Raw genomic sequence first — 20,414 nt, forward strand, 5'->3', positions numbered from 1 at the left:
GACTGGTGGGGCAGTGTCCTCTCCAGGGTTTCAGGGAGGCGTCTTCCCTAGCCATGTAGATGTCAGGGTCTGAACCTGGGACCTGTTAACAGGGTATCCTTTTAAAAGGATCTGGAAGGAGTGGCTCCTGTCCGATGCCCAGATGGGAGCAAGGACCATACTTCTTCTCCAAAGGGGACCAGTTGGGGGATGCTCTGATTTGACGTAGGTCATAGGGGGTCATTTCCCCCCACTGGCTTCACCCTTAGTAACACTCCCAGTGGTCGGGCAGGAGTGACACACACAGTTGCTTAACACAATGCCTATGGCCAAGTCTTCACATCTGTAACCAATAAAGTTGTGGCCAAACCAATATGCCATGTGTTGTCTAGTTACTTGCCCCTTAGGAAACAGGGTGGTTACAGGGCCTCGAAACACAAGAGAAGCCTGGAGGGCCACGTTTGCACACACCCTTCTCCTGAGGTTCCTTGTCCTGGCTTGCAGAAAAGCCCAGCTGAAAATGCCTCAGGGTTTTCAATAAGTGCAGGAACACAGAAAGGTTGTAAAGTGCAGATCACCAGTGATATGATTTTAGCTATCCATTCATTCAATCAATCAATCAATCAATCAATCAATCAATCAACCAACCAACCATCTATTAAATTTATATCCTGCCCTTCCTTCCAAAGGAGCCCAGAGTGTCAAGCAGTCTGTGATAAAACAATAAAAAATACATCTTATTCATGGTATGGAAAAAGTGGATCGAGAAAACAATGTCTCAATTTCTCATAACACTAGAACTTGTCAACATCCAATGAAGCTGAATGTTGATTGGGACAGGCAAAAGAGAGTACTTCTTCAAACGTCATTTAGTTATACTATGCAACTCACATCTGCTGGAGGAAGCGATGGTCACCGACCTAGAGGGCTTCAAAAGAGCATTGGAACCATTCATGATGGGCAAGGCAATGGTTTGCTGCTAGCCATGATGGACAAAGGCATTAATGCTTCTGAATATGAGTTGCTGGGAACCAGAGAAGGGGAGTAATAATAATTATTATTATTTATACCCTGCCCATCTGGTTTGGTTTCCCCAGCCACCCTGGGCGGCTCCCAACAGAATATCAATAACACAATAAAGCATGAAACAATAAAACCCTCCCTGAACAGGGCTGCCTCCAGATGTCTTCTAAAAGTCAGATAGTTGTTTATTTCCATCTGATAGGAGTGTGTTCCACAGGGAGGCTGCCACTACCACTACAGAGAAGGTCCTCTGCCTGGTTCCCTGTAACTTCACTTCTCACAGTGAGGGAACTGGCAGAAGACCCTCAGAGGTAGACCTCAGTGTCTGGGCTGAACAATGGGGGTGGAGACGCTCCTTCAGGTATATTGGATTGAGTCTGAGTGTGTTCTTATGCTCAAATCCTGCTTGCAGGTTTTCCATAGAGGCATATGGTGGCCACTCTAAGAACAAGATGGCGGACCAGATGGGTCACTGGCCTAGGCCAGTAAGTTCTTCTTAAAAATGATATTAATGTGGATGCAGACCGGGAAGCACCTCTGCTCAAAGGTCTTGTTGGAAGAGGAAGGTCTTCAACAGGTGACAAAAATAACAACGTGGAAGACGCTTGTCTAATATTCGAGGGGAAGGACATCCAAAGGGTAGCTGCCAACACAAGGAAGGCCCTGTTTTTACATTGTGTGTAACAGAACTCCTGATAAGAGAGACTGCTGAAATCAAAAGAGAGAGAAATCTAATTCCAGTCACAGATTCTTGAGTTAGCCTCTGCGGGCTTGATAGGAGAGCTGAAAATAATGCCAATATATTTCACACTTGGCAACCCAAGTGTATACTCAATTATGACCAAACTAAGCTGCATAGAGCACAATATACAGCAGGAGGCTTTCATTTGGTCAGAATTAAATATACACCTCCAGAGTTAACAGTAAATACATTACTTCTGGTAAATGAGACACCATAGCTGCTGGAGGGCTGTGAAAATTTGGGTCTTGGACTTTTTAGACTTGACTACCCATGAACTATCTGAAACCCAACGGGCACTTGGGTTGCCAGATGTCATTTTCTTTTCCAGCTCTCTTACCCCACTATGGAGATATGTTCCTATGGGGAGCTACTAGGCTTTGGAAAAGTTCCACAACAGCCTTGCTGGAACACAAACATGTGGAACACCAATCCACGGCAGTGCTGACTTTTATTGGTTTGCTTTCAGCCTAGCAAACATAGGAAATGGAGAGGTCCCTGGTTCAGAAATTATCTGAATTATCCAGACTATTTCCATCAGACATGAAGGAAAGTAGTATCACACAACTGGTTGCTTCCAAATAAGAGTGGAGAGTTCAGCTCTCCTTGCAGAACTGACATAAAAAATAATAATACTACAGCAACCATCAATGTGCACATTCCAGATTGCCAGACAGAATAACCTCCCTTACCTCCTCCTCCAAGCCAATTTTGGGGCTGCAGGGGGAGAAAAATGGGGGAACCCCATTGCGCTAGCTGAAGTCCTTGTGTGGGCTACCACCAGTGGGACTTATTCATTGTATCCAGCCCATGGGTTGCAACCCTCATTTCCCTTCCCACTGACTTCTGAGCCATGCCTTTAATTGCCATTAATTGGTTTATCATGTGCTTAACATTTTTGTTATGACAAGGGTTGGTTTCAGATCCAAGACTGGTTTCAGAGCCTTGCCTCCTACACTGCTTCCTTAGAGTCAACGGGGTGGGAGGAGGGGCGAGAGCAGTAATGGGTATGCGTGGCACTGAAGACTGAGGGCAAGGAAAGCGGACGTTCCCTACCCAAGATTCTCCCTTATGAAAGAGGTTACAACCTTTGGAGCTCTTTATATATATATAAAAGCAAGTAAGTGGGACATAACTTATGGGTGGTGCAGAGAAAGTGAATAGAGAGAAGTTCTTCTTTCCTCTTCCATGTATGGGGCCATCCAATGAAGCTAAATGTTGGAAGATTCAGAACAGATAAAATAACACACTTCTTCACACAGCACAGTTGAATCCATGGAACTTGATAGTGCCACAATGTATTGATGGCCACCAACCTTGATGGCTTCCAAGGAGGACTGGACAAATTCATGGAGGGCAAAAAGCTTACGAGTAGTCATAGTGGCTAAGCTCTACCTCCACTGTTGCAGTATGCCTCTGAATACCAGTTGCCGAAAATAGGTGGGGAGATTGCTTTAGTGCCCATGTTCTGGTTGTGGGCTTCCTAAGGCCATCAGGTTGGCCATTGTGAGCACAGGGTGCTAGACTAGATGAACTTTATCAAGTGGGGCTCCTCATACGCTCTTGTGGGTACCAAAGAGGGAGGGCTCTGGTGTCCTTGCCCTGCATGTGGGTTTCCTGGAGGAATCTGATTGGCCAATGTGAGAATAGGTTGATGGGCTGTGGTGCTCTATGGTCTATGTTATGAGAACTAGATGGGCCTTTGGCTTCATCCAGCAGGACTCTTCAAATGTTGAGGCCTCAATGAGATCCTACCTCTTCCACTTTCTGTTGCTGCAGTGTACCAATTCCCTTATTTCCTGTTCCTTATTTGGTTGCAAGAGACGTTCTGAGTTGCACATTGTTTGACAAGAGAGGGCATCATGGCTCACATGGTTTCAAACGTTGGGTCTCGTGAATGCATCTCAGGTTTCAGGGCCAAGGAAGACCCCTCAGCCCAAGACTAAGTTGCTTCCTGTTAGGCAGAGCAGACAATTATTGGGCTGATGGACCATTGACCTGACTCAGTAGAAGGCAATTAACCTCTGCAATTTTCTTGGGGAGATTAATGCTGACTGCCTGGTTAAAAGAGAAGAGAGAGAAGGAAGCGCTAGATCTAAATGACAGGGCTGTGGGTAATCATTGGTGGAACCTCAATTAAATCCAAGGCAATTTCACAAAAGATGAGACAGATAAATTCAAAGGTGGAATGTGCGGTTTTCAGATGGCTGATGGAGGCCTGGAATCCAGAACACAACAAAGCAATTTGGGATTTCTGGCTCTCAACTGCTCATATCATCCCAGATTAATTAAGCCCTCGGGCAAAGATGGGTGTCTCTCTTTCCAGTTCAGGGCCCAAACATGAAACTGTATAAAAGGGACAGGGGAGCCCCAGACTTTTCAGATCGCTCCTTTCCTCTCTACATCCAAACGAAACTTCTTCTAACCAGGTAAGACTGATAATCTATTCATTTCTTTGTTTATTATGTTTGGCAGATTGACTACCAACGTAAGAATTGGCCTTATACCAAGATGGACCGTTGGTCCACCTGGCTAAGTATTGTCTACACAGACTGGCAGTGGCTCTCCAACGTTACTGGCAGGGGATCTACACCAACCCTTCCTGGAGATGCTGGGGCTTGAACCCGGGTCTTCTGCATGCAGAGCAAATGCTCTACCTACTGAGCTATGGCCCTTCCTCTGCTGCTTCCAACTTGTAACAGGCAGCCATGGTGCAATATATTTAGGGATGTTTGGGTGTGTGTATAGCACTCTCCTCAGGCTCTGGCTGTTGATGATACAGTACAGTTCTTGACTCAACCTTTCAAAAGGTGTGGTGGCTGAAGGAGCTTCGGTTGCACTCATAGCCTAGTTGAGAGTCAATATCTTAATGCACCAAAGTGGCTCTTCCATTTGTCTTGACGAGGAACTCTTTATTATATATCTACTTACCTCTAATAACCCCATCAATGTCCAGGGAAATGAGGTTTCCAGGCTAAATTTTAACACAAGAGGTTGCAATGGTCACCAGCATGGATGCCTTTAACAAGGGACTAGAGGAATTCATGGAGGACGAGACTACAAGCCATGAGGGCTTTGTTCTACCTCCATTTTAGGAGACAGTATGCCTCTGAAGAGCAGGGGATTCTGGGAATCACAAGTGGGGAGGCTTGCTGTTACTTGTCCTGTTTGTGGGCTTCCCATTGTGGTATCTGGTTGGCCAATGGAAGAACCAAATGCTAAACTGGATGAGCCCTTTATGGCTTGCTCTGGCAGGACTCTTCTTACATTCATTGGGGGGGGGGCAGCGAGGAGGAGGCTCCCAGAGCTTTTTACAACAATCAAAAATAGTTCTAGTTACAGGCAAGTAGCCGTGTTGGTCTGCCATAGTCAAAACAAAACAAAATAATTCCTTCCAGTAGCACCTTAAAGGTAAAGGGACCCCTGACCATTAGATCCAGTCGTGGCTGACTCATCTCGCTTTATTGGCCGAGGAAGCTGGTGTACAGCTTCCAGGTCATGTGGCCAGCATGACTAAACTGCTTCTGGTGAACCAGAGCAGCGCACAGAAACACTGTTTACCTTCCTGCCAGAAGGTACCTATTTATCTACTTGCACTTTGACGTGCTTTCGAACTGCTAGGTTGGCAGGAGCTGGGACCAAGCAATGGGAGCTCACCCCATCGTGGGGACTCAAACAGCCGACCTTCTGATCAGCAAGTCCTAAGCTCTGTGGTTTAACCCACAGTGCCACCCGCATCCCATAGTAGCACCTTAGAGACCAAGTAAGTTAGTTATTGGCATGAGTTTTTGTGTGCATGCACACTTCTTCAAAAATAGAACACCCTTGCTTTCAAGCTTACAATCTCAAAGACATGGCACAAGAAGGAAGGGATGAGGAAGGCAGAGGGGGAAAGCAAACCCACTGTTTCTTAGGTAAAGGACCTTCACTTTGGTAAAAAGAAGGGAAGCACTACAACAGCTCCTTCTTTGGCTAATGGACAGGGCCAAGATGGTCTTCCCTTGCTGTGATGCTCTTGCTGGGAGGCTCCTCAGCTCTGTCTCCTAGAACAACTGCCACTTGGAGATGAGGTGCCTTTCTCCTGACCCATTCTTCTTCAGATAAGCCTAGCTGGATCAGGCCAAAGGCCCACCTAGTCCAACATCCTCTTCTCACAGTGGCCAACTTGTAGGAAACCTGCAAGTAGGACCCAGACACAAGAACAACTCTACCCTTCTGTGGTTTCCAGTAACTGGTATTCAGAAGTATTACTGCCCTCTCACCATGGAGGGCAGAGGAAAGCCACTGTGACTAGTAGATGTTGATAGCCTCATCCTTCATGAATCTGGACAATCCACTTTTAAAGTGATCCAAGATGGTAGCCATCACAGCCTCCTGCGGGAGCAGGTTCCATAGTACAACTCTGCGCTGTGTGAAGGACTTTCTTTTATCTGATCTGAATCTTCCAACATTCAGACTCATTAGATGTCCACAAGTGCTAGTGTTAGGAGAAAACATGTTCCTTATGCCACCCACCCACCCCACAAATCCACAATTTATTCCAGACCAAATTTTCTAATCCATTAATATTTATCCTTCCTGTTGTTCTACAGCCAACTTCCAAAACACAGCCATGCATTCTAAAAGTCAATCCTGTGCTGTCCCATCAATTGGCCTTGGACATTGTGGATACGGCGGTGGATACGGCGGTGGATATGGCATCGGAGGTGGCATCATCGGAGGTGGTGGCATGGGAGGTGGCATCATCGGAGGTGGTGGCTTCGGTGGCGGCGTATCATCCAGCAGCCTTGGCATAGTCCCCGGGGCCAATGTTTCCTGCATGAGCCAAATTCCACCATCAGAAGTGGTGATCCAGCCAGCTCCAGTTGTGGTGACCATCCCAGGAGCCATCCTCACCTCAAGCGAGCCAATATCTGTGGGAGGTCACAGTCCATGTGCTTCCGGTTATGGCTACGGGTCTTCTGGTTATGGCTATGGGTCTTCTGGTTATGGCTATGGGTCTTCTGGTTATGGCTATGGCTGTGGGGTGGGTTCCTCTTCTGGAGGTTACCTCGGTGGTGGCTACAGAGGTGGCCAGTCATCCAAGGGTTACCCCTGCTAAGCCATTGTGAGAAGACTAGGACTATCCAGAAATCGCCAACCCACCAGTACGGACTCTGTAGCCAAGTTTATGGGTCTGGGCTTCAACTAATGTTGAACTCCAGACTTATGAATGGTTCTCCATGTATGTGAAAGATGAAAGCCCTGTTATGTATTCTTTCCTCCTATCTATTTACTTTCCTTAAGTGTATATTCCCTTTTCCACATTGCTCTCCAGCTACATAAGGACCAAAGGTCCATCCTACATCTACACGTCTCACTTCTGAGAAATTATTCTCTTGTTGCATAGCTTGGTTGTATGTTTTCTTGATACTCTTCATTTTCTAATAAAGCTTCCTTTGCATCATAAACCAGCTTCTTGCTGTTCTTGTTTGGTAATAATAATGATAAGAAGAAGAAGAAGAAGAAGAAGAAGAAGAAGAAGAAGAAGAAGAAGAAGAAGAAGAAGAAGAAGAAGAAGAAGAAGTTTGACCAAACTGCGGGAGGCAGTGGAAGACAGGAGTGCAACTAAATGACTAAACAACAACAGATTGATCAGGTCAACATCAGGTAGGGAACCCCTTGTTTATGGGACTGATGCTACTACAGGTGCAAGCAGGAATCAACTTACAAGTCCCTAAAGTACCCTTTCTCAAGCTGTAGATCCCCAGATGTTGTTGGACTACAACTCCCAGATGACAAAAAGTCACCAAGCGATGAGTGAAGTGACTATCCCAGACCACAGCAGTTCATTAATAGAATCATAGAATTGTAGAGTTGGAAGGTTCCCCAAGGTTCATCTAGTCCAGCCTTTCTCAACCTGTGGGTCCCCAGATGTTGTTGAACTACAACTTCCATCACTCCTAGCTAGCAAGGCCAGAGCTCAGGGATGATGGGAATTGTAGTCCAACAACATCTGGGGACCCACAGCTTGAGACAAAAAGAATGATGGAGAGTTAAATGAGGCAATTGCTCAAAATGTTGATGCCTTTGGAGAGGTTCCTTTATGGCGGAGAAAGTTAAGAGATAACAAGATCAAGAGAGCTGAGTGGGCAGCAAAGGAGGCAGATGCGGTGACAGGGGAGTTTTGAAGTGGTTTTTGTGAAATCAGGGAGACACAGCTTAGAAAACCACCCTGCCACATTCCACAATAACAACTGCAGAGAGGAATTTTGCACCAGGTTCCCAGCCGTGTCATAAAGTCAATCTAGGAGCACATCAGAAGGTTGGCTATAACTTGAAGCCCCGGACGGATCCTGATGTATTTTGTCCTCTACCTCCGGGGTGTCAGTTATTAATCTATGGACCCTGGTGACATTTGCTAAGGCAATCGGGGGGGGGGGCTTTGTCAATTAAATCTGTCTCTGTTTGTCTGTGTGTCACGTTTCCTTTGGGAGGAGCATCACTTGGCGATGGCTGATTGGGCTCCAGCCAGGGTAATGGATGGTGAATTTCAAGATCATCCAAGGAGCTACTGGAGTGTCCTGTCTTTGACGTACCTAGGTTGGGCGGGCGTTCTTTATTTAACTGGCCTTTTTGATCTAAAGATTTCCTCTCCAAGGGAGTGTTACTGTTAAATTGTGGGTGAACATATCAGACGACACAGCGATTCTTCAGACAGCTCTTGTTTATTCACAGGCCAGAACAGAACTGAGCTGAAGGGCTCAGTCAGCCTGCTTATATAGAGCTCCAGTACAACATAACTGTAACAATTTTCTAAAACTATCCAATCACAGAACGTCACTTTCGATCCCTTATTTGCATAACTATCTACAGTATCCCCCTGCTGGCCCAGGGTGAGAACTTCAGTACTTAACAGTTACAGCTGGGTGCATCGCACGTATCCATCCTTAATGGCCCTGCCGAATGAACCACGAATGAACCAATCCTACTGCAAGAATCTGCAGTCCCTCTAGGGATGGGGGAGAATCCAAAAAAATGTAGAGTTGGAAGGGACTCATATGGTCATCTAGTCCAACCCCCTGAAATGCAGGAATCACAGCTAAAGAACCCCTGATTTGTATTTTCCACACTCTCCCAGCAACTCTGGAGAGCCAGATACTAATGCTCTAACTAACTAAATAATTTGGATACAACCCTTTGCAAAATAAAAAAGTTGTGGCTTTTTTTTTTGCTTGCTTGCTTGTTTGTTTTTTAAATACTTAATTGGGTTTTAGTTGAACCTATTAAAGTTGAAGCACTTTAAACTTCTTTTAAAGTGCGGCGAGGTTATTCAGCTCTTTTACAGCACTTTCCCAGCCAGGCCAGTTCTGCAGCAAATTATAATTGCAGTAAACTGCTCCCAGTTGAAACACCTTCATGAATAATGCTTCGCTCTCAAGAAACCGCAAGTTTTTCTTGTATCTGCATCATTATTTTGCCATAATGCACCAATTAAGCCTGAAATTGCACCCTATTGAAAAGCACTCTGGTTCTCCTTAGATAAAAATCATTGCCAAAGCGCTTTCCCCCCCCCCTTCTCACCAACACAGAGACGCCAAGATTAGAAAAGATTTCTAAGCTTTGTTCTGAAACTTTTAGAGCAGGGTTGAGGAATCAGTAGGGATGGGATAGAAGTTCAGTATAGTTTGCATTTGCAGGCAAACATGTTTCATTTGCACTTTCCAAAACAATTCACGATCCAAAACTCAATCGTCCTTCGTAATTCACACTTCTACAAAGTTTACAATGCAGTTCTCCAGCCAAGAGATGGGTTGATTGCCTGTGAAGAGGGTTTTATGTTAAACCACTCTGGGAATTGTAGCTCCAGGAGGGTAATAGGGGTCTCCTAAGCACTGTGGGTTAAACCACAGAGCCTAGGACTTGCCGATCAGAAGGTTGGTGGTTCGAATCCCCGTGATGGGGTGAGCTCCCGTTGCTCGGTCCCTGCTCCTGCCAACCTAGCAGTTCAAAAGCACACCAAAGTGCAAGTAGATAAATAGGTATCGCTCTGGCGGGAAGGTAAACAGCGTTTCCGTGTGCTACTCTGGTTCTCCAGAATTGGCTTAGTCCTGCTGGCCACATGACCTGGAAGCTGTACGCTGGCTCCCTTGGCTAATAAAGCGAGATGAGCACCGCAACCCCAGAGTCGGTCACGACTAGACCTAATGGTCAGGGGCCCCTTTACCTTTACCTTTACCTTTACCACTCTCATTAATAAATGACAGCTCCCATAATTCTTTGGGTGAAGCCATTACTGTTGCATACCCTTCAACATTTCTCTGATGAAAATAGGAGTGTCCTACTGAAGAAGAGGAGGAGGAGGAGGAGGAGGAGGAGGAGGAGGAGGAGGAGGAAGAACTAGTTTATTATTTGTATCCCACACATTTGTCTGGCCACTGTGGTCAGCCTCGAACATACATAAATACATTAAAAATATTAAACATTTAAAAAGCTTCCCTATCCAGGTCTGCCTTCAGATGTCTTCTAAAGGTTGTGTAGTTACTAATCTTCTTGGCTTTGGGATCACATAACTCCATGCCCTCCAACATCTCTCCAATGAAAATAAGGACGTTCTAGGAAAAGTGGAACATTCTGGGATCAATTTAGAAACTGGGGAGGCTTCTGTAAATCCAGGACTGTCCCTGGAAATTAGAGGCACTTGGAGGGTCTTTTATCAAAGCACTTTATGGTGTGAATGTGTCTTTTGATTCTGGATTTGATGGTCTGAAGTGAGGGGGAAGCACTTTAGGTTGGTTTAGCAATCCCCTCAGATACTGTATCAGGATTTTTTTAATGTTTGGCCTTTTATTATGTTTTTATATGTGCCAGAAGCCACCCAGAGTGACTGGGGAAACCCCGCCAAATGGGTGGGGTATAAATAATAAAATTATTATTATTAAAATTACTGTAGGACTCCAACATCCCAGCCAGTATGGCCAGTTGTAAGGGTTTTAACCCTGCAAAATATGAAGGTCCACAGATTCCCCGATCACTGTTCTTCAGGGAAACATGGGCCATGAGTATAAGCATGCATTTTTATTTTTAGCCTGTGCACATGATGACACATGGTAGTGAAATAAAAACAAGCAAGAGGTGGTTCTGATGCTTTAAGAGTTGAGTTTTATTGTAAAAAGGGACTCGAACAGTTACAGGATACAAAGCCAGGAGGGGAAAATGTCACAGACGTACCCCGAAGCTCAGATGTCAGTAGCAGATTTGTAATGAAACGGTGGCTATTTAATTATCTCAAGCTGCCCAACCGCTGTGGCAGGGATTCAAATGCTCCACCATGTTTTCCTTGGTTCTGCCTTTGGCTTATGATGGGATGTGAGGAAGCTGAGCAAGAGACCTCACTCAACTTGACCTGCCCATTCTTCTTGTCTCTGGAATGCCAGAATCCAACTTTGGTATATGATCTGTGCCTTCTGAAGAAGCTAAAGTCCCAAGGTTTTGCCGAGGTGATGACCTTCCAGATGAGCTTCATAGGTTAAGGAGGGATAAAACCAGAGATGGTTCAAGAGAGAGAATTTGCCCTTTTGCCCAGAGAAGCAAAAAAACAAAACAAAAAACCCAGAACCACGTGACCCCATGTTTCCTGTTGATGTTAACAAACATCCACCCCTGAGCAGTTGGGATGTTTGTTAACGTTCCATAGCCGCTGAGAACATGGGCTCATTTCAAAGGGAACCAAATCAAGGGCCATCACGCAACTTTGGAGGGTTCAGAGAGCTTGCAGTGCCACTTCATGGCCCCAAGGTGGCGAGCTTGCAGCACCCGAATGATCCAAAAGGAAACAGGAAAGAGGTGAGAAATGAATTTGGCCATCAGAGGTCTCAGAAATGGGAAGCAGAAATTGGACCCATAGAAAAACCCAGGAAAGCATGTTATGGGGGGGGGGGTTGGGGTTGGCAAATCCCTCCACCAAAGAAGAGGGAGATGTTAAACAGAAATCAGAGTTGTTGCTGGTTTGGCTGTTTCAAGGATCTCCCATTCCTGCTGGCCTGGAGAGCTGCAGCTGCTTCGTATTTTGCAACCGGAACTTCCTTGCTCACACACCCAGCTTCTCACTTAATAGCAGCCTTTGTAGCAGCTACGCGAGTACGGGTATGAGCACACAGAGCTGGAACCCCACTTCCTGGAGCCGTACCCATAGCCGCCCCATCCACCGTAGCAGGGCTCGTAGCAGCTGCCGGTGGCACACGGCGTGTTTCCTGCCACAGCGGCTGGTTCGGGGCTGGCAGTTATAATTGGTCCTGGGATTGTGATGTGGAAAGCCGGGGGCTGGATGACCATTTCTGTCGGTGGGATTTGGGAGACGCAGGAGGTGTTGATACCACACAGAGAGTTGCAGCTGTAGTTGCAGAGGGCCATGTTGATGCAAGCGGAAGGTGGACCTGAAAGCACATGGGCACAGATAAAACGGTCAGGGCAAACCAGGACCCCACTCCATTTCCCAGCCTGAGCTCCGTGTAATCACAAGAACAGAAGAGGCCAAATATTGCTGGCCAAAAACTGGAAATCACAAGAAGTACCAACAGTGGAGGAATGGCAGATGAAGATGATGGATTTTTCGGAGCTAGCCGACCTGACCGGAAGAGTCCGTGACCAGAAGGAGGAGGAGTACCAAGAGGAACGGAAGAAATTTAAAGAATATTTAGTTAAATATGCTAAGATAACTTAAATAGAATTATTTGCGAGTACCATATAGGCCTAGGATCTAAATATGTGATGTTGTAGAACATTATGGATAAAAGGCAAGATGAAAAGAAAGAAAGATGTTAATAGGACTATGTAAATTTTATGTGAAATTAGTTCTGAAAAACTGCTACAATGATTTATATGGAAACTCAGCCAGGGGGAATCGAGGAAGTCACTTAACAATGTCAACAAAAGTGGAATTATTATAGTTAAGATAAATGTTTTTGTTTGTTTATTTTTGATGTTCTTGTTTTATTTGTTTGCTATAAATTTGGAAAACCAATAAAAAATGGGAAAAAAGAACAGAAGCGGAGCCTGTTGGATCAGGCCAATGGGGGACCATCTAGTCCAGCCCTTCAACAGTCCACAGATGAAAATAGGGACATCAGGAAGCTTCTCCTGTGTTTGATCACATAGACATCATATACACATCCCACCTTGAGCCAATTGCGACCTCTCAGCCCAACCTACCTCGCAGGATTGTTGTAAAGAAAAAAAAATGGGTGAGGGAAGGGATCATGTACAACACCTTCAACAGATAAATGGAATGAGATAAAGTTTTAGCTCTAAGATGCCTTGAGTCCCTGTCAAGGGAAAAGGTATAATAATAATAATAATAATAATAATAATAATAATAATAATAACAACAACAACAACTGTGAAAATGATCAGGAACATACCAGAGAGTAAACCTTGTTGAACTCAGTGAAACATTGTTCTGAGTAAGAACGCTTAGGATTCCAGTGTAAGGCTGCACAGTTTTTACCCAGTTACGTGGGAGTAAGCTCCATTGCCTAGAGCGGGACTTATTTTTGAGTAGGCATGTAAAGGCTTGCAGTGCGAGTCTCAATTTGAAATGAAGGAATAAACATGCCATGCATTTCCTTAAACAAAATTGCTGGATGCTGAAGTATTGCAATTAAAGAATTTAAAGGGGGCTGGTTACATGTTCCTTCAAAATTATGGGAAGGGCTTCATCTGGTGCAGGTTTGGGGATCTGATTCCTCCACCACTTTTAATTGTTCTCCGAGACACGGAAGGGAGAAAAAAGGTAAAACTGGGACAGTCCAGGATCAAACCAGAAACCAGGATGGCTTCTGTAATTCTGGGACTGTCCCTGGAAAATGGGGTTACTTGGACAGTATGGCATCCTGTTCTCACAGTGACCAGCCAGATTCTAGCTGTCAACGTTCCCCTTTTTTAAGGGAAATTCCCTTATTCCGAATAGGATTCCTCACAAGAAAAGGGAAAAGTTGGCAGCTATGAGCCACATGCGTGTAGGAAAGCCACAAGCAGAATTCAAGCACAAGAGCTCTCTCTCTCTCTCTCGCTCTCTCTCTCTCTCTCTCTCTCTCCTGTGATTTCCAGCAACTGGTATTCAGAGGCACATCACTGCCCCCAACTGTGGAAGCAGAGCATAGCCATTGTGGCTATTAGCCATTGATAGCCTTCTCCTCCATGAATTTGTCCAGTCCTTTTCTAAAACCATCCAAGTCGGTGTCCATCACTTTCTTCCCTAAGTTGAGCTCCATTAAAGCAATGCATTTCATAATTCTATGAGCCTAGGCATCACATTTTGGAAGACTTAAAACAGAACTGATGCCCACTACCCAAAAGCATCTAGGATGCCAGCAGGAGGCAAAGGTGGCAAGTGGCAAATGGGTTGGGCCAATGAGAAGCCCTTCCAAGCCCTTATTTGGACAATGGTTGGTATGAAAGAATTCACTGATCAGATATGCAGTGGGTCTAGTTTGAAATCTAAGCAATCACATCACCACTGTGTGTGGTGGAGTTGATTCCTGAAGATGTAAAGTCCTTTCATGGTTGTAAGAACATAAGAAAAGCCTTCATGGGCTCCTCTGATTAGAGCTCTAGAGCTCAAAAGGACTTTGTTCACTGAAGCTAAGAGACGGCGGCCCTATCCTCTAGGTCAGGGATGCCCAACAGGTCGATCACAATCTACTGGTAGATCCCCGTGAGGTTTTGGTAGATCTCTGGCACCCCTTTCCTTAGCGTCGCTAAAACTGACTCCTGCCCCGCCCTCCATTGTCGTATGATCTCTGGAAGGGAAGATGGAGTTTTCACTGTGCTGCTGTTTTGATCTACAGTGATCTTTTTGTGAGTGACTTTACCCCTTTGTCCCTTGCCTTTAACCCCCTCAAAAACAGAACTTCTCCCCCCCCCCAAAAAAAAGCTTTTTTAACCCCTAAAAAAGGGGGTAGATCACTGCCAGTTTTTAATTCTGAAAGTAGATCGCAGTCTCTTGAGAGTTGGCCACCCCTGCTATAGGTTGAAGTCAGTATGTGATCCAGAAGTTATCACTCAACACATTAACACCTACATTGCCTCAACCTAGAAGATAGTTCCAGCATCTCCTAGCTTCAGTGAATGGAAAAAGCCCTTCTGAACACCCCATTCTCAAACCTTTATAACTCCCACCTTGGAACACAGCATAATTTTTATCAGAGCAACTGGTGAAAGCAGAATTGCCTGGACCTTTAAACGGAGAAACAATTAACAGTAACGTCTGCTCCCCTCATTACAAAATGTAGCCCCGTGTTACATCTCAGCAGAAACAGAACTACAAGTCAAACACAACGTACCTGAACTGTGAAGGAACAGAATACAATCAGGAGCAATCAGGAACTGAGAAAGTTGATGGAAGCTCAAAGTTCTTCTTGCATTTATATGGTTTCTGAAACAGCCCTGAGGGCATCGGAGAGAGCCTTCCCTCATATGAACCACTAATTATTGAACCAAGGCCAGCAACAAAAAATGCGGTTTCTGCATCACATTTTTATTGCCATAGTTTTAACGTGAGGTCTGCCGTCATTAGGCCGAATTATGGTCCTCCTTCCCATCAGCAAGTCTTCCCCACCCTGTTGGTTCCTGTGATTCTGAAGCTTTATTGGGCCAAATTATCCCAGTTGACACTCCCTCATCCCTTTGTAGTTGCACCAAGGCCATGCAATCCAAACACCCTCTCTCATTGGGAAGGCCCATATCTCAGCACGAGAGTCCATGCTTTGCCTGCAGAAGGTTGCATGTTCAGTTCCTGCTGGGACTTCAAAGTATCTGAAGCCCTGGAGAGCCATTGCCAGATAGTGTTGACAATATTGAGCTCGATGGACAAATTGAGCTCAATGGCAGCTTCCTATTCTTCTAAATGTTTTATAAAGAAGAGCTGTCGCTCAGTGATAGAGACCCTGCTTCCCATGCAGCAGACGCCATGTTGAATCCCTGGCGTCTCCATGTAAGGCTGAGATAGACCTCCACCTGAAACCTTGAGGAGCTACCGTCGATTAGGGCAGAAAATACTGAGCTAAATGGAAGTGTTACTCTTTAAACATGGATGGCGCTGTGGGTTAAACCACAGAGCCTAGGACTTGCCAATCAGAAGGTTGGCAGTTCAAATCCCCGCGGCGGGGTGAGCTCCCGTTACTCAGTCCCTGCTCCTGCCAACCTAGCAGTTCAAAAGCACGTCAAAGCGCAAGTAGATAAATAGATACCGCTCTGGCGGGAAGGTAAACGGTGTTTCCGTGCGCTGCTCTGGTTCGCCAGAAGCGGCTTAGTCATGCTGGCCACATGACCCGGAAGCTGTGCACCGGCTCCCTCGCCCAGTAAAGTGAGATGAGCACCGCAACCCCAAAGTCGGCAACGACTGGACCTAATGGTCAGGGGTCCCTTTACCTTTACTCTTTAAATCAGCACTTTATTCAGAACTCCAAAGATTGGATTCTTAGAGTTGGGCCCATAGGATCATAGAGTTGGCCAATGCTAGTCCTACTCAGAGTAGGCTCATTGAAATGAATGGACCTAAGGTAGTCATGACCCCTGATTTCTTTTTTATTAATATTTTTAAATTTTCTATATACGTATTACATACATGCCAAAAAGTACAGTTATACAAATGGCACAGGTTACCAAATATCAAAAAAGTGATTAGTAAGAAAAGAAAATAATACATATCAAAGAAAAAGAAAGCTAGAAAAAGAAATAGAAAGATTATAAAAAGGCAGGAGAACGGTAGAAAAAACTGACTTCCTTTGACCTCTACATAGTTTAAATGATCTCTTTATCTTTGGTTGTCCATAATCATTTTAAGCTTTATGGAGAGACAATTTGTTTACCTGTGGAATTTTCAATCTAGATCAAGCCAATCCTAATTTTGGGAACCGACTTTCTTCATATAGTTTGTAACGACACCCCATTCTCTCCTGATTTTTTTCACTTGGCTGGTTTCCTACTATTTCTGTTAATTTCGCCAGTTCAAGGTATTCGCTTGATTTTAATAGCCATTCTTCTTTTGTAGGAATTGTGTTACTTTTCCAGTATTTTGCAATTTACTATCCTAGCAGCCATTATTGCATGCAACACTTTTGTTGTCTTTTGGGATGTCAGGGGCCAACAGACATCCCATGACCCCTGATTTCAATTGGTTTACTATGAGCAGGGTTTTGGAGATCGTTTCAACTGGAGATATTATGGCTTGAACTTGAGCCCTTCAGCATGAACAGTGCATGCCCTCCCACTGATATCAAACCCTTCCCAGTTGTAAGATGCAGATGGCCATATTTAAAGCACTGTGATGTGGTACCACTTTAAATAGCAATGGCTTCTCCCCAAGAATTCTGGGAGCTGCAGCTCGGTAAGGGTGACAAGAGTTATTAGGAAATCCTCTATTCCCCTCACAGAGCTATAAGTCTCAGAGTCGTTTAACAGTCAATCGCTCTTCACAAGGAAATCAAGGAATTGCAGCAGAGAAAAAGAGGCTCTCCTGTGAACTCTCAACACCCTTAGCAAACTACAGCTCCCAGAATGCTGTGGGGCGGGGGGAACCATGATAGTTTAAAGTGACACCATAGTGCTTTAAAGGCATGGTGCAGACATAGGCAAACTCAGCCCTCCAGATGTTTTGGGACTACAACTCCCATCATCCCTAGCTAACAGGACCAGTGGTCAGGGATGATGGGAGTTGTAGTCCCAAAACATCTGGAGAGCCGAGTTTGCCTATGCCTGATGTAAGGAATTTCCAATTGGTGTTTTAGAGGATAATAGACTTCCTCCATTCAGCCAAGCATCCACAGTCACTCCCAGAAATGTTCAAAAGCCAACGGGTGGTGCTTTTTTAATCCTCATCTCACCTCTGGTTATTCTTGGGTGAGTCAGCCTCTCTGTTCATAGACCCGGGGTGCTTATTTTCCCATCCATAAAATGGAGGTAATGAGTGACACGCATTTCAAGGGAGCTTTCAGTTGGTGTTTAAGAGGATAATTAGTTTGTGCTTGGGCAGCGTTTAAGTCTCATTAAAACAACATGCAGACTCCTACAGCTCTCGGAAGGAACTGCTGATCTGGGCTTCTGGACACGGCAGCCTTCGTTAGAGGACTGGGGGGAGAAGTCAATTTCAGTTTCTTTCAATTTCTCATTTTCCCAGTCCTAAATTCGGTTCTCCACATTATCACACCCATGTGCAATTTATATGTTTTGTTTTATATTGAAAATTCACCAGCATTTCAGAGTGAATTTCTTCCAATACACTCTCTGTTTTGTAAACATTTTTTGCCCAATAGACACATTTTTGCAAAGCTATTTCCCCATAATATAACACATGCTTATATGTTGTTTTTGCTATTATTTGCATTTGTACAAACACTTTAGAATTTCCGTACATGGTACCTAGGTTGAAAAACTGAAATGCAAAGTTCAGAGCAGTGCAAATTTCAAAGGACGGCTGGTTCTCACAATACATATTGTTTGGGGATGTGAATATTTGATAGATCCAGCTTTAAATTTGAATGGAATCAATTTTCCGCCCAGTCCCTAACTCTTAGCAGGACTAGCACTGGATAGCACACATAGAATTGGTCCACACTAAAAACAACAACACTGTGGGCATTCTAGTTCTTGGTTTTAAATGCAGTGTAAGCTAGTCTCTGTGGGAGTATATTGTATTTAATTATGGGGTAATAGAGTTTTTTAGGGGGTTAACCAGGCTGGGATAGCTGGGATAGCAGGCTTGTTGGTTTCTGAATGTCTGATATAGAGTTTTTCAATTTCGTTGTTCAATATGGGGCAATGAGAATGAAGATTATCATATCATATCATATTGTAAAAATGATAGAACATTTACTGGAATCACATGAATTCATCTTTCTTTCTGCTATTTTGGGAAAGCTGGGGAAAATGTGAATTGGATAAGCCAGCCTTTCAGTGTGAACTAACTGGAATCTCACTCCCATCCCTAGAAATTGAAAGAGGAAACAGATTCAATTCCCACATCAAAAGATATCCTTCAGCGCTCAAGCATATGGAATATGGAATATGAATTAGCGGGTTTATTTCTAGTCTATGCCCATATCAAGGTCCATATAGTTCTAGCCATGGTTTTCCCAGTAGTGATGTATGGAAGTGAGAGCTGGACCATAAAGAAGGCCGAAGAATGGATGCTTTTGAATTCTGGTGCTGGAGGAGACTCTTGAGAGTCCCATGGACTGCAAGAAGATCCAACCTCTCCATTCTGAAGGAAACCAGCCCTGAGTGCTCACTGGAAGGACAGATCCTGAAGCTGAGGCTCCAAGACTTTGGCCACCTCATGAGAAGAGAAGACTCCCTGGAATAGACCCTGATGTTGGGAAAGATGGAGGGCACAAGGAGAAGGGGACGACAGAGGATGAGATGGTGGGACAGTGTCTCGAAGCTACCAGCATGAGTTTGACCAAACTGCGGGAGGCAGTGGAAGACAGGAGGGCCTGGCATGCTCTGGTCCAGGGGTCACGAAGAGGCGGACACGACTAAATGACTAAACAACAACAACATGCCCATATTACTCAAGTTCATTAAGATTGTAAGCCGAGCCTGTGGATCAGACTAATGGCCCATCTAGTCTCACATCATGTCCTTACAATGGCCAACCAGATGCCTGTGGGAAACCAGCACAAGAAACTGAGCACAAGAGCCTTCTCCCTTCCTGTATCTTCCAGCAACTGGTATTTGAAAGTGTTGCTGCCTCCAACTGTGGAAGTGTAGGATAGTCAATGGAATTAGCAGCCATTGATAACCTTGTCCGCCATGAATTTGTGTAACCCTCTTTTAAAGGAACCAGTCGTTGCCTGCTGTGGGAGTGACTTCCATGGTTTAGCTATCTTTTCTCTTTTTTTCATCCATGCCATTCATTTCCTTCATTCATAAATCCATTTTGTCCCATTTCTGCACCATTATGTGATTTTAAAAAAACCATAAAAAAACCCTGATGATTGAAAGAGATTTCCCCCCAGAATGCCTTTTTAAGAACATTGTACTTCAGATTTTTTGTATATATTCTATCCTAAAATGTTCACACATATTTTAAACTAAACTATCCATTTGATATTTGCATTTTGGGTACGTTTTAGGAAAGAATTTCACTATAAAATCCAGAGAATTGCAAAAACTGAAGGGAACTTTATATTTTTCTAGCCATACTCACTGAAAAGCTTCCTGGCTTCCTAACATGCAAGTTATACTGCCCAGATGACCCAAGAGGAACACAACAAATGGGTGGCGTTGGGACGCCAGTGACATCAGCAGAAAGGTACCATGAAATACAACTGTTTTGCTTGAGAAATGCTTGAGTTGCAAGGGGGAAATATAAATGATTATCCCAAGATGCTGCACTAATAACATGAAGTGTTCTTTAATCATCAAAAACAGTTGTAAATATTAGGAATGGACAAAAAGATATTGCATACAACTTGAGGAGCTAATTGGGCGTCGGCTAATTAGGACTATCTGTTGCATTCTAAGGAGTGGTTCCTGGGCAAAAAGAGGTCATCAGCCAGTATAAAAGCTCTTGCCACTCAACCTTATTCCAAGAACTTCTACTGACTTCTCCTTCTCAAGGAAGCAGGTAAGTTGAATTCTACTCACCTTTTCCATACCAGCTATAGGCAAGCTTCAGATCTGAATGTAGGAA

General features: G+C 44.5%; 1 protein-coding gene and 1 long non-coding RNA gene across 2 annotated transcripts in view; both read left to right on the forward strand.

The window, feature by feature from the left end:
- The window catches only part of LOC310833419 (T-lymphocyte surface antigen Ly-9-like), a 497,325-nt gene that overhangs the window by 101,700 nt on the left and 375,211 nt on the right, over positions 1–20,414 (forward strand). The gene's annotated exons all lie outside the window — the stretch shown is intronic.
- Positions 3,999–7,191, forward strand: LOC310833075. The gene is made up of 2 exons (XR_014558545.1): positions 3,999–4,170; positions 6,334–7,191. It is a non-coding gene; the product is annotated as an uncharacterized lncRNA (long non-coding RNA).

Source organism: Podarcis gaigeae (assembly GCF_964106915.1).
Source record: "Podarcis gaigeae genome assembly, chromosome: 16".
Taxonomy (NCBI): domain Eukaryota; kingdom Metazoa; phylum Chordata; class Lepidosauria; order Squamata; family Lacertidae; genus Podarcis; species Podarcis gaigeae.